At 37.3% G+C, this 15,611-nt stretch overlaps 1 protein-coding gene and 1 pseudogene across 11 annotated transcripts in view; one reads left to right on the top strand and one right to left on the bottom strand.

Annotated features, from left to right (window-relative positions):
• Positions 1 to 15,611, bottom strand: part of INPP4B (inositol polyphosphate-4-phosphatase type II B) — a 971,994-nt gene that overhangs the window by 822,975 nt on the left and 133,408 nt on the right. For 8 of the 11 annotated variants that reach the window (XR_010317444.1, XM_064267536.1, XM_064267532.1 and 5 more), the window contains exon 2: positions 3,617 to 3,679. The gene's annotated coding sequence lies outside the window, so the exon portion shown is untranslated. Of the gene's footprint in view, positions 1 to 3,616; positions 3,680 to 6,722; positions 6,787 to 6,951; positions 7,062 to 15,611 lie in introns of those variants that run through there. The other 3 variants (XM_023557153.2, XM_064267533.1, XM_023557154.2) reach the window with 2 other exon arrangements.
• Positions 5,300 to 6,054, top strand: LOC100669977 (nascent polypeptide-associated complex subunit alpha-like; annotated as a pseudogene).

The raw sequence follows: 15,611 nt of genomic DNA on the forward strand, positions 1-15,611 counted from the left end.
TAAGGGAGAAAGCAGATTGGGTACTAAGAAGGCAGTATCCTCAGAGTGGGGAATTCATGAGCCAAGACAGTAATGTTGAAGGTATGCAGTGGAGTAAGAGAGAAACAAGCAAGATAAAGACATGGGTGGAAGATCAGTGAAGAAATATGAATATCACCAAGGGCCAATTCTAGACAATTCTATGATTTAGAGTCCTAGAAGCTTTTTAAAGTTTCAAAAATGGTGGAAACCCCACATAATCTCAGAAGAGTCAAGAACACCAAGAACTTTTGCACATGATAAAAAAAAGACCAGAAAAAGCAAATTCTTTAAAAAATTATCATCATAGGTCCTTCTCTTAAGGGATTGCTTTTTAATCATTTCTTCACGAAAAGGTTCAATGATTCATTCTTCGACTTGCAGTTTAAATACAAGATGGGAGCCTGTTTCACCTGATGTTACAATTATGTTCCTGTAAAGCATAGTACGTATCAGGTACGGATTTCAGGCATTGTGACAACTGTATCACAGTTTTCAAACACACCATAGAAGTATTTCTAACTCCCACTTAAATTTATGGTGGATTATCTATCTATCGATAAACCTGTATGCTTTTATGTTTTACTTTGCCTTGTAATTGTAATTGTAAAAACCACCAAACCCACTGCCGTCAAGTCGATTCCAACTCATAGCGACCCTATAGGACGGAGTAGAACTGTCCCATAGAGTTTCCAAGGAGCGCCTATTGTTATAGTATGTGATAAATAATATAAAATATAATTCACAGTAAGCTCTTAAAATTTCAAGATTTTTGTCCTTTTAAATTTCACTATGTATTACATCTACAGAATTATCTATATTGAATAATAAGAAACCACAATGAAACCGGTCTCTAACCAATACATTTGTAACCTATTTCTTAATGCTCCTGAACATAAGTAATGCTATAGGCTGGCCTTATGCCCTCGTTTTTTTTCAATTTTCCAAATTGTGCCTATGCTAAGCCTAGATTCGCACCTAGAATACATCAAAACAATTGCTGAATCCTTAATATTCCATTTCATTTCCTACAGAAGAAGTTAAATGTATGAGAATAAAACAATATTCCCATATAAATAAAATAGATTACAAACATAAAATGTTCTCAATTGAAATTTAATCCATTTCTAGTACATATAAACCTTTGTAAAAATTGAACAGAATAACCATCTGTAAGTATTTTTGTACATAATTTTACTGAATATATAGAAGGATACTCTGATGGGACTAACTGAAAGTTGCTTCTACATTTGGATAATTAAGTGAGAAAATTAAGACTATTATGACTAATAGATACCAATAACATCATGTGATAAAACACTATATGAAAAGGCATTCAAATATCCCTTTTAAAAGAGCCAGATGTAGAACTTTCAAGTATCTGCACACACACAAGTGCTCGTTAATCCTACAGATTGCACTGAGTCCTTTGCCAGAGTTAATCCCATACAAAATGTGGAATGAGTTGCCGTGTACAACTGAGAAAAGCTAACGGGTCCCATTTGTTTAAAAAATAGCACCTTCACTAGCAGGTCTTAATCTTCTACCATTTAAACACTGAAACTTCAGTGCACATATCCCATCTGAGACCAGAGACGAAGGGCGTCAACACATTAGCACTCTTTGTCTTATTAACAGGGATTTTATGAGACTGCAACCATTTCTACTTCAATGAATTTGAAGAGCCTACCTAAAGAGATGATAATACAAGTGCCAATTCCCCTGGCTGTAGCAGTTGTCCCCCCTCCCCAAGCTACTCTTCCATCCTTCCTTCCCACTGTCCACACAAACGCACGCATCCTAGATTATATCCCATTTGGGAGTTTTTATCAAACACTTGGACCCTGACGATAGAGAGAATTATTTCTTTATTCTCAAAAGGCATTTTTTTCTTTTATTCTGGGTATATAGATGCTGGAATCTCTACCATGTTAATCAGACTTCCCTTCTCTGCTTCAATTCTTCCTTTACTAGATGCAGTTCTAAATAGGTTTATCCATATCTTAGATAAATAAAACAAAAGCTTAATGAATTGAATATCTCAGGATATCCAGGCCTCTGAGAAAAAGAATTACTTTCTGAATGACTCCTGAATATTCTCTGCTCTCTTCATCCTTGGCCTTTCTCGTTGGCTCCATCTGAATTCATTCAGTGCTTTACTTTCTGTCTTACTCTCTCATCTTCTGTTGATTGTTTATACCCCCAACAAGCACCTTTCTGCCACCTACCTCCCTATGCCTACAGCTCCTATCTCAGCTCCAACCTCCTCCTCATATTGTCTAGGTACCAGCTCTCAGTATAAAGCCTCTCTCTCCAGAATCATTGTTAATAAGTGCTATGTAAAAGGCAGCATCCAATGGAGTTCATTAGCTATTTAATGATATTTACAGCATGAATTAACATCTTAGTACAGATAAAACTTGGACACAGGTCCTGCAATTCAAAATTCCCATTAGGGGAGAGAAATTTATATCTCCTTCGAAGATTTAACTAAAGGCCAGAAAGAAGTAAAAACACCCTATTTGTAATTCAACCTAATAAGTGATTTTTGCTCTACTGCAAATCAAAGTTTAAAAACAAGTTTTCTGCTAACATGCATTAAACTGAAATACTATCTTCAATTCAGCACTTATTTGTTTTCAGGAATTCAATAATTTGTCAAAAATAAAACCCTGGCTCCAATTGGTATTCAACTTAGTACACAATTCAACAAGCATATTTTGTATGTTCAAACATGTACACTCACAGCATATCTTCATAGTATATAAGTAGATAATGCTCAATAAATGGGTCCAGGTCTCTTGACAATTCTAACCTGTCAGAAACTTCTTCTGTAAAAAACTCTTTTAAGATAGTAGCATTACTAGTAAACCAAACACTCTTTACATATCGGTATCTACACTCATGCTTTGTTTACATGCACATGTCATTGGAATATTTGCATGAGCTTTCATATTCCTAGGACAACATATGTAAATAAATCTCATAGTAATTTGAAAATTTAGCAACTAAATGAGCAATATGTTGAGCATAATCAGCGATGCTATTCAACAACTGGATGATATAATTAAATCTTTCCCAAGAAAATGTATGTTGTATAGGTGGGTATCTTCAGAAAATTCAGTGACGTTTTCTAGGAATTCTTACTGAAAATTTTTATATATCAAAAAAATAATATGGAAGCTCATTTAACGCTTAACACAGGAAGAATCTTATTACTGTATCCTGGCAAGAGTCTCCTCCTCTCATTGTCTATGATATACAAATATGATACATCATTTGGAAATTGAAGTTATTTCTAGACAAAGAGAACACAAACTTCTAGTCCAGATCCTATTCATACATTAACAGAAATGAAAAAGTGATGTCAGAAAATTAGTCATAATCTACAATATTTTCATAAGCTAATATATATTTTAAAATTTATGAATTGCTTCACAAACAAGGTGACTGTATAAATCCTTGCCTCTATCTTTCAGATGATTTACTTTTTTCATGGGTCATTCAGTCACTAAAACCAGTAATCAAGGAAAGCCAATTGGTTTAAGGCGTCAGAGTTAAACAGACTGGAAAAATAGCCATTCAAAATAAGCATTACCTTGGTCTGATTTTTCATAAATGACAGCAGATTTCTTGCCAGGTAACACCATTGCTTTGGGTTCTGTGGACAAAGATAAAATAAATCAATAAAATTAACCTTTCTTTTTCCTCTTTAAATCATTCTTAAAGAAGATCCATTAGTAATAAAGGTCAGAGAAAAAAACTGGTTAACAAAATATTCAGCTCCACTCAGCAGCTGCCTTGTGAATACTTGCTTGAAATGCCAAATAAGTTCCCCAGAGGTACCCTCTCCCTGCAGCTGAGAACCTGGGTGACCGTGGAAGATAGATGGTCAACCCTTTTTTCTTTGCTTCTCCCTCCTTCCTCACATGGGACCAGGTCTGGCACTCGAGGAAGGAAAGGCATTCGCTGCCATCATTTCACAAGATAAGACATAAGCCATGTTGGGACAGAACATTTGCTCGGGTTACCACTGGCTGAAATGGAATCTGCAATTATCTAACCTTACTTTCATCCCTTCCCCAGTGAGTGTGGGTTTTAAAATATTCATGAAAGTTGGGGTGTTTTTTCGCTTCTATCTTTCCACAAAAGTGATAAAATGAGATATTGCGGGATGGTTCTACGTAAATAATTGCAGATTACCCTCCTTATGAGATGCAATTTCAGAGCTTTTCTACACTGCAACAAGGAAGAAAGTGCTTCATAGAAGTCAGAGGTTACAAAAATACATCTTACTCCCTCCCTTAGCGTATAACAATCCTGAGGAGTATCTCATAAAAGATTTTATTGCATCGTTATCTGAATGTTCAGATTGGAGGATAAGAAATTCAAATCTGAGCAATAGCTTTCTAGAAAGGACTGTCACTTAGGTAGAGAAGAATTTTAAAGTCACCCCTTAAGAAAGCTATTTGATCTAAGAAATACAGTTAGAAACAACATCAATTAAATGACTATAGCAATTACTATAAGAATAGTCACATAAGCGCGGTCACTATAACATTTTACCATCTGTATAACCTTGGACAAGTAAATTACACCTTCATTTTCCATCTCTAATATGGGAACAATAATTCTTTCTACTCTGCAGAGCTAATCAAGTGAGAAAAATACATATAAAGGACAAAGCATAGTGCCAAGCTAAGCACTAAGGAATGCCAACTAATATAATTATCAACATCATTATTATTGCTATTATCGCCATTATTTCCTTTTAAAAACAATCTCGTTACCCCATTAAGAATCATTGTCATAGTGAGCCATGTGGTCAAATGATTAAATAATACCATATTGGACTCTACCTAATTTGCTTCCTTATTAATCACGCCCTGTGATGACAAAGGAAATAGAGTCGTTTTAGGTCTGAAGGCAGGTGGGTGAAATGGTTGAACAGTATTTCATTTAGATTAAGAAGCTATCTACCATGCCACTGCAGTGGCTCCCCTTGGTTATGGTGAGAATTTTATTTTGAAGAAGCCCTCCAAGACATTGTGGCGCACTTCAGAATTCACTTAAAGGAACTGGCCATTATCTACCCTCGTGTATACTCAATCTAATATAGCAAACATCTATTGAGTCTTCTTCGAGCCTGGGTCTGTGACAGACTTTAGGGAAATGAAAATAAATAGAACAATGACACAAGAATTTCACAGTTTAGCATCTGCAACAGGCATGGGTCACGCTCTCACTTGCTCTCTTTCTGCCATCGTCTTGGTTCCACAAAATGCCCGGTGAAGCCACAGAAACCATCCCTGCTACAGAGCAGGAGCTTCCACAACCCCTGGTGGGACAGGGTCTGGAATAGAACCTGACTGTGATGAATCAGTACTGGAGCTCGAGGAACAGAATTCCACACAGATCAACCACACAACAAGCCCAGCTGGCAGCAGCAGCTGAAATCAATGAGTAAAGCAAAACAGAGTCAAAGTGAAAAGAAGGCACGGCAGGCTATGTCCAAACTGGGTCTCCTGCAAGCCACAGGGGTCACTAGAGTCACTATCCGGAAACCTAAGAATATCCTCTTTGTCATCACAAAGCCAGATGTCTACAAGAGCCCAGCTTCAGATACCTACATAGTTTTGGGGGAAGCCAAGATTGAGGATTTATCTCAGCAAGCAAAGCTAGCAGTTGCAGAGAAATTCAAAGTTCAGGGTGAAGCTGTCTCGAACATTCAAGAAAACACAGAAACTCCAACGTACAAGAGGAGAGTGAAGAGGAAGAGGTTGATGAAACAGGTGTGGAAGTTAAGGACATAGGATTGGTCATGTCACAAGCAAATGTGTCAGGAGCAAAGGCAGTCAGAGCCCTGAAGAACAACAGTAATGACACTGTAAATACTATTATGAAATTAACAATGTAACCATCTGAAAACGAGGACTTTTTTTGGTGTTTCAAAAGAGTAACTGCAGTTTGATTTGAAATTTGTACTGTTTCTATCATTAATAAAGTTATGGCTTCTTGTTGGATAAAAAAAAGAAACGCAGAGTTTAGTGGAGGAAACAAGTATATAAACAATTATATTTGAGGTAACTGGTAAGAATGCTATTGCTAGGAAATATATAATGCATTGAAGTAATAAAGAGAATACATATTCTGTAGCTAAGAGAGAATCTTTTTCCTTCTTCTGTTAAGGGTGATGGTATAATATGAATACAGATAAGAACAACACCATGACCATAACTAATGTCACTGAGCTGTACATGTGAAGATGGCTGAAATGGCAACTGTTCTATTATATATATATTTACTGCAGTAAAACAAACAAAAAAAATCAGTCAACAAATGAACTGGTGCATTAAAAAAAAAAACTCTGCCATCGAGTCAATTCCGACTCATAGCAACCCTACAGGACAGAGTAGAATGGCTCCATAAGGTTTCCAGGGAGCGGGTGGTGGGTTCGAACTGCCAAAGTTTGGGTTAGCAGCCAAGCTCTTAACCACTGAGCCCTCAGTGCGTACAGGCTGACAATTAGTCAGTCTTGTTTGTTGTAAGAAAATTTCACAAAAGGCAAGGACTTTGAAAGATTAACAAAATCTAGAAGACAGATAAGTGGGGATGCATATTTCCAAGGAGAGGAGACAGTGCATACCAAGAAGAGGAAGCACGAAAAGGCATGGAGAAGAAGGGTTACAGGGGAGTGGACTAACCTGTGCACTGTGCCTCTTTCCAATGCTCAGAAGATAGCAAAGAAGACAAATCCTGAAAAGAGCCCTGGAAAGAAAAATGGACAGAGTATAAAGAGGCATTTCCATGAGCTGCAACCCCGATGGGGCTAGATTAAGAAACACAGTTTAGGACTCAACAGCTCCTACTGCATATTTCGAAAGAGTTTAGCTTATATGATTACAAATAAAGAAAGAAAGAGTTTTGACTCACACCAACAGCAACCCCTAACTCCAGGATGCAGGCAACAAGTAGATCAAAATCTGCATAACATCTTTTGAGTCAACAAGAATCAGGGGTCTACCCTGACTTGGGATCCTAATCATTTGGAACTAAAAAAGCAAAAAAAAAAATTACTATTACTTTAAGTCACCAGACACAGTCTCAGTTCAGCAATCAGAATACACCGCTGCATATAAAAACCTGATTTAAGATTTAAATCCTCTCCTCCCCATAGCTAACATCTGCCACGAGGAGAAGCCAACAGTCAAAGAAAAGAGATATGGTGGTCCCAGGTTTTTTTTTTTTTTTTTTTCCCACATCTTTCTTCCCAGGCCAGTTAACCTTGATTCCCAATGCCCCTGGAATACAGGAGTGGAGTTAAAGAGAGAAGGTAGGGGAAAGATGAGATAAAAGGAGATTCAGGTGCCTAGCTAAGAGGAAAGCACCTCTGTGGCTGGTACATGTTTGAAGCTGACCTCTTCCCTGTGGTGCTTTTCCTGGTTCCTCAGTGATCCTCTTCCCCTATCCTTCCCCCAACTTTCTCCCCCACCCCCATCCTCAATCACTGGGACATTTCGTCTCTGCTTTCCTTGATGTGGATCATACTGGCTCGCTTTATCACTTCCTACTTTCACAGCCCCAAGTAATACCAAGCTTCTATCTGCTGATAGCAGTTCAGCCCCTGGGCAGCCTTAAAAGACAGAACCTAAGACAGCCTCGTGAGAGCACTCTCAAATTCATGGTCCACGTCTATTAAATAGAAAACTCCCCAAAAAACCCTTGCAAAGTAGACTAATTCCAATTCAGCATCTCTAATTTGCTCAACCATAAGCTGCTAACTAGCTCTTCTCTAGCCTTTAGGTTTATCAGAAACCAGTCCACTATATCCACTACCATACCCAAACTGCAGGAGACATCTATCAGACTCTCCACTGGGTCTTCTGAAGCACCTCTCTGTAGCCCTGACAGGGGAAGCAAGCTACCCCCTTCTTTCTTGTGGGCACTCCTAGCACTAGCTCACCACAGAGAAGTCGTCCTTTAATCCCTAGCTCCCCAGGTGGACCCTTTTGGATTAGGAATGTAGTAGTTATCAAATCAGTTGTCACGTTCCTAGTAGGGAATTTCTACAAGGTGATCTATTTTCTAAATCACATTAGTGTCTGATAGCTATTGGCTCGAAGGGTCAAAAATGTCTAATTTTACATCTGGAGATATTAGTTTTTCACAATTTGAGTTTTCAGAGATCCATGGGGAAAGTAGCTAAAAACTGCATGTCTATTGGATATACTTTTTTTTGTTAAGTTTCCTGAGCATTCTGTGAATTTTATATTATTTTTCAATATAATCCCTTTTACTCAGTCAGGCAGAGTGTCTAATATCTGTAATGTTATTCTATCTCAGTGCCATAGTCCATGTCTATTCTTTCTGGTTGTTGTCCAATTCTTAATTTTCAGCACCTTCCAAATTTACCTCTCTGTCAAAGCTTTAATGCCAACTTTCCCTCGAAGTGATCCCCAGGTACTTGCTCTGCTGATTTTATCATTCTTTGACCTTGTATGGCAATTATAGTCAATGCCTATAATTTATATTGCCTTCTTGTGTTGCCTCATGCTGTCCTGTCTCCCCAACTATATTTTAAGTTCCTCGAGGGCAGTCATTGCGTCTTCTGTTGCTCATCCATCCCCTTCAGAGTTTAACTCAACCTTCAGCACATAGGAAGGAGGCTCCTAATATGTACCCACACAATTACTATCTATTAAGTATCTATTATTATAGATAAAAGCTGACTTACTGGGTCCTGTAATACAATTTGCATAACAATTTCTTACTGTTGCCACATAAAATTTAACAACATTTGAAGAAGCTAATTTGTCAGATGAGAAAGAAACAGGAGACAAATGTGAGAGAAGTAATATGCCATCACATATATATATATATATATATATATATATATATATATAATATATCTTGGAAACCAGGGTTTCCAAGATAGATTGACTGAATTTAAAATCTTATTTGTTTATTTCACAGTACATGTTTGAGAATTTTTTTTTTTTAATTCTGACTTTAGCCAAAAAACATCCAGAGTCAGGTGTTAAGTATTACACTTTGCCTCTGAAATTATTTCCTTGTGCAAATACTAAAATTGCTACCCATTTTCCCTTGCTTTTTATTTTATGAAACAATTATTTCAGAAAAGAAAAACGAATAAAATAAAGTGTTAAAATTATAGGTCTTTAGAAATGTCCTCATCTAAACTCCAGGAACTCTGGTGGCGTAGTGGTTAAGTGCTACAACTGCTAACCAAGAGGTCGGCAGTTCAAATCCACCAGGTGCTCCCTGGAAAATCTGTGGGGCAGTTCTACTCTGTCCTATAGGGTCTCTATGAGTTGGAATCGACTTGATGGCAGTGGGTTTGGTTTTTTGAGTTTAAACTTCAGAAAAAAATTTAAATAAAAAAGAAAATATAATAACCACCTATTTATGTCTGCCTACAAGCAATACATTTTCCTCTCTGAATGATAATTACACCTAGATCAAGCACCAAAATAAAAAAAAAAAATCACAAATGTAATACCCAAGACCCATATATTTTAAAATGTGTGTCCTAATCCATGCCCAAGGAAAGGTAGAAATAGAATAACAACAATAACGACAACAAAAAAATGCCCTGTTTAAAGCATATTAAGAAGCTGAGTACTGGGAACAATTAAATTCCAGCCTTAATTTTTTTTACTATAATTTCACAAGTTTTCGCTACCTGTTGTCGATTCAAATAAATGGCCAGAATGTTTTTCTGCAGACAATTCACCAGCAACATGGACTCATGAAAACTTCTATTTTGGGAGAACTTTATATATATATATATTTTTAATTTTAGTCTGAATTATTTTAGAAGTATTATTATTATTGTTGCTATAATAATAATTAACAGTTTTTACCTGCCAAATATTAGCCTGGCATTGTTATGGGTTTCTGTCTTACACATTTAATACTCACAACAACCCTAACAATGGAATACACTATCATTCCCATTTTATAGATGAGAAAACTGAGGCACAGTTTGGTTATAGTAAGTTGTCTATGCCACAGAGCCAGGGAGCAAAGGTCGGATTTGAAGGCAGGTAGCTGGCACCCCAGCCATTTCCCTTGACCCCTCTGCTGAGCTAAGGGACTGCTGTGTTTTCTTCCCTTGGCAGTATCCATTACGTGGCACACATTCTGCCCTTAAAAAAAAAATTTACATCTTACTATTTAAATACTGTTGCTGTTGCTGTTACCATCAAGTCTGCTCCAACTCAAGGCAGCCTTATGTGTAACAGAACAAAACATTGTCTGGTCTTGGGTCATCTTCATGATCGTTTTTTTGTTTGAGTCCATTGTTGTGGCTATTGTGCCAATCCATCTCCTCGAAGGTTTCCTTGTTTTCATTGATCCTCAGTCATAATGTTCTTTTCTAGAGACTGGACTCTCCTGATGACATGTCCAAAGTAAATGAGCTGAAGTCTCTCCACCCTTACTTCTAAGGAACATTCTGGTTCTATTTCTTCTAACATTGCTTTGTTTGTCCTTCTGGCAATTCACAGTATAGCCAATATTCTTCACTAATGAATTAATTCTTTCCGTCTTTCTTTTTCATTGTCCAATTTTGCATGTGCATGAGGTGACTGAAAAGACCACGGCTTGGGCCAAAGCACCTTAATTATCAAAGTCACATCTTTGCTTTTTAAAACTTTAAAGAAGTCTTTTGCAGCAGATTTGCTTAATGTAATACATCGTTTCATTTCTTGACTGCTGCTTCCATGGATATTGATTGTTGATTCAGGTCCAATGAAATCCTTAACAACTTCAGGTTTTTCTTCATTTATCATGATGTTTATCTGTACAGTAGTGAGAATTTTGTTTTCTTCAGGTTCACGTGGAATCTATACTGAAAGCTATAGCTATATATTCTTTGACCATCAGCAGTAAGTGCTTCAAGTCATCTCCATTTTTGGCAAGCAAGATTGTGTCATTTACATTTTCCAAATTGTTAATGAATCTTCCTCCACTCCTGATGCCGTGTTCTTCATAGAGCCCAGCTTCTCAGATTATTTGTTCAGAATACAGACTGAATAAATAAAGAATTCAACCCCGCTGCGCACATTTTCCAATTTCAAATCGTGAAATATCCCCTCGTTCTGTTCAAACAACTGTCTCTTAATCCATGTAGAGGTTCAGCATGAGTATAATTGTTTCGGAATTTTCATTCTTCGCGATGTTATCCATTATATGTTATGACCCACACAGTTCAGTGCCTTCATGCAGTTGATAAAGCACAGGTTAACGTCTTCCTGTTACTCTCTGCTTCCAGCCAAGATTCATCTGACAACAGCAATCATATCCATGTTTTCTGCTGAATCCAGTTTGAATTTTTGCTGAAGACAATTCAAAAATGACTTGAACCGTACATTAACTGGAACTGCCAGAAGCTCCAGAGGATTACTTAAATATATTATTTACTTATTACTGAAAATTCATCCATTTTGCTTTAAATGTATGTTCTCGAAAAAAAAATCTATTCTGTGTATAGAAATCCAGAATATAAAACTATAGATAAGGCTATTTTCTATATTTTTCATGCATTCATTAAAATTTTAAAAATACTACACTTTGATTATCTTTCTCTTAAGAGTTTAAAGCTAGTTACATAATCTTACATATAGCATCCTTTTATATTTAAACACACATACACATCAAACACTATTTTCTGAATTGATTATTATTTATTTTCATTATGTATTTTCTCACCTTCTATTCTATGTTGTTGCCAAAGTCAAATTGGCAGAGTCTAGAAGACCCTTTACACTCAAAGAGTAGTCCATGAACCAGTAGCCTCAGCATTACCTGGGAGCTACTTAGAAATACAGAACTCCACTCCCCATTTCAGACGTGCTGAATGAGAATCTGCGTTTTAACAAGAACTCTAGGTGATTTGTAGACACATTACAGTTTGAGAAACCTGTTTTTGATAGTATATTCTTCTAAATTCAGGGCTTTCTTAATCTTTGCTTCACCTCATTTATTTCTCTAAGTTCTCTGAAAGATATTCTTATCAATTTTACACTAAGTGTTTTAGTCTATTAAAATTATTAATGAGTACTTCACTATTCCTATCACCTTTACTGCCTGCGCTGTTAATGAATTTTACTGCGCTTATTATTAGGGACTTAACAAAGAAGATTCTCTTCTTATAGAGAAAAGCTATTTATTTGCAAGTCTGCTGTTTCCCCCATGAGTGACTACGAATGCCATCAATTGGAAACAGACAGAGCTGACATGTTTAGCTCTGGTGTCTAGCCTTGTAAATGTCTATGAGCATTCCTAAGTTAAAAGATCAGCAGTAGAGTAGCTACTGTTCTCTCAAAATCTTGTCCAATTTTATGGCATATTATTGCCCAAAGCTGATCTCAACTCCTTTGGGAATACTCCTCAGACTTCCTTAGTTCTCAGGTATTCGCTTTTAAGTTGCCCTAGGGTTTTCTTGCTTTTCGTATAAGCTGACCTGAAGAAGTTCCAGAAAGATAAGTTAGTAATACAGTATTTCTGCTCCTGGCTAACACAAACATCATCAACAACAACCCAAACCAAACACAATAACCAATAAAACTCCCAAAGAAAAATACCCATTTTTAAACCATTGAGATAAGCTGCCAACATAGAAATTTAATACAAAAGAAAATCAATATTATTCCGATTTTAAAATATAAAACAAAATTCTGCATCAATAAGTAATTTTTACTGTTGTAATAAGGTACCAGTATCCATATCTTGGAAAAAAAAAATTATCGAACTTCTGTACCATCTCTTTACAATGTTTATGGAATGTCTTTCCAACAAATAAGCTATCTGGGATAAGAATGTTAATTTGTTTAAACACGCAGTGTCAAAGAAGGTCATTCTTTAAAACTGTGCCAGGAAAATCAGGAAGCTGTGGGTATGGACTCAGTATTAGATAGTAGTAAGGAATTAATTTTAACTGTGTCATAACCATATTGCAGTTACATAGGGAAAAAATACCCTTATCTTTTAAAGATATATACTGAAGTAAATTGGGCTGAAATGTCAAAAAGAAAAAAACTGCCATTAGGCCATATTGGTACACAATACCACTACTAAAAATAAAATAAAATAAAAACACCACTAATACAAACAGAGAGAAAGAGGGTCATTAGCAATCTAGAAAAGACATCAATGATAGAGAAAAGTTCATGTCGATGCAGGAGGCTCAGATACTTTTAGTCCATCAGATTTAAAAGAATGAAAGAAAAAAAAGTTTTTAGTAAGTATGTGCAGTATCACCAAAAATGACATTAAATTTGAAAAATGCTGTAGACACTTTTTATTAACCCCTTGCTCACATCGGGAGCTATGTGAATTCTTTTACATCTAGTGTTACTTTTACTTCTTACAATAGTAGTTACTTAAGAAAGGCATAAAGAACACTTTCCCCACTTTCACATTTCTGGCTTGGCTAAGGAGTGAAGCTTTGCACCCCACTTAGAGCCTCCCACTTTTCTCTCAGACTTACTCAAACCCATAGGATAAGGAGAGATCATTTGATTAGTTATATAACCACAGTTTGCTAGTAGGTATCCTATGTGCCTAAGTACATTATAAAAATGAAACAAAATAAAAAAAGAAAGCATTGTTATCAAGTTGATTCCATCTCACGGGGACCCCTTGTGTTACAGAGTAGAACTGCACCATAAGTTTTCTTAAATAAATCTTCATGGAAGCAGATTGCCAGATTTTTCTTCCATGGCCCCACTGGGTGGTCCCAACTGCCAACCTTTCAATTAGTAGTTAAGTTCAAAGTGTTTGTACCACCTACAGACTTTTTTTTTTTAATAACTTTTATTAAGCTTCAAGTGAACGTTTACAAATCCAATCAGTCTGTCACATACAAGTTTACATACATCTCACTCCCTACTCCCACTTGCTCTCCCCCTCTTGAGTCAGCCCTTTCAGTCTCTCCTTTCTCGACAATTTAGCTGGCTTCCCTCTCTCTCTATCCTCCCATCCCCTCTCCAGACAAGAGTTGCGAACACAATCTCAAGTGTCCACCTGATATAATTAGCTCACTCTTCATCAGCGTCTCTCTCCCACCCGCTGACCAGTCCCTTTCATGTCTGATGAATTGTCCTCAGGGATGGTTCCTGTCCTGGGCCAACAGAAGGTCTGGGGAGCATGGCCGCCGGGATTCCTCCAGTCTCAGTCAGACCATTAAGTTTGGTCTTTTGATGAGAATTTGGGGTCTGTATCCCACTGATCTCCTGCTCCCTCAGGGGTTCTCTGTTGTGCTCCCTGTCCGGGCAGTCATCGATTGTGGCCGGGCACCAACTAGTTCTTCTGGTCTCAGGATGATGTAGGTCTCTGGTTCATGTGGCCCTTTCTGTCTCTTGGGCTCTTCGTTGTCGTGTGGCCTTGGTGTTCTTCATTTTCCTTTGCTCCAGGTGGGTTGAGACCAATTGATGCATCTTAGATGGCCGCTTATTAGCATTTAAGACCCCAGACGCCACATTTCAAAGTGGGATGCAGAATGATTTCATAATAGAATTATTTTGCCAATTGACTTAGAAGTCCCCGCAAACCATGTTCCCCAGACCCCCGCGCTTGGTCCGCTGACCTGTGAAGCATTCATTTTATCCTGGAAACTTCTTTGCTTTTGGTCCAGTCCAATTGAGCTGACCTTCCATGTATTGAGTGTTGTCTTTCCCTTCACCTAAAGCAGTTCTTATCTACTGATTAATCAATAAAAAAACCCTCTCCCACTCTCCCTCCCTCCCCCCCTCGTAACCACAAAAGTATGTGTTCTTCTCAGGTTTACTATTTCTCAAGATCTTATAATAGTGGTCTTATACAATATTTGTCCTTTTGCCTCTGACTAATTTCGCTCAGCATAATGCCTTCCAGGTTCCTCCATGTTATGAAATGTTTCAGAGATTCGTCACTGTTCTTTATCGATGCGTAGTATTCCATTGTGTGAATATACCACAATTTATTTACCCATTCATCCGTTGATGGACACCTTGGTTGCTTCCAACTTTTTGCTATTGTAAACAGAGCTGCAATAAACATGGGTGTGCATATATCTGTTTGTATGAAGGCTCTTGTATCTCTAGGGTATATTCCCAGGAGTGGGATTTCTGGGTTGTACCACAGACCTTTTAAGTTTATTAAACTCAAAAACCAAACCCATTGCCATGGGGTTGATTCTGACTCGTAGTGACCCAACAGGGCAGAGTAGAACTGCTGCATAGTGTTTCCAAGGGGTGCCTGGTGGATTCAAACTGCTGACCTTTTGGTTAGCAGGCGTAGCACTTAACCACTATGCCACCAGGGTTTCCTTTAAATGCATTAGACCAAGTGTAAAACTAATGTTTTAAAACAATAGTGGTGGAGGATATAAACACTACTAATACAGCCGAACAAAATTTCTGCAATGAATGATATCTAAATGCCAGAAAAATATACAGTCTAAAAAATTGAATTATAATCAAATGCCTCAATATTCCACTATCAAAATATGACAGAACAAGGGGACAAAAATAAAAACTATATGCTGCTCGATCAGGGGATTTCTGCTTCTAGCAATGCAGATGGGTAAT

Source organism: Loxodonta africana, chromosome 13 (genome assembly GCF_030014295.1).
Source record: "Loxodonta africana isolate mLoxAfr1 chromosome 13, mLoxAfr1.hap2, whole genome shotgun sequence".
Lineage (NCBI taxonomy): Eukaryota > Metazoa > Chordata > Mammalia > Proboscidea > Elephantidae > Loxodonta > Loxodonta africana.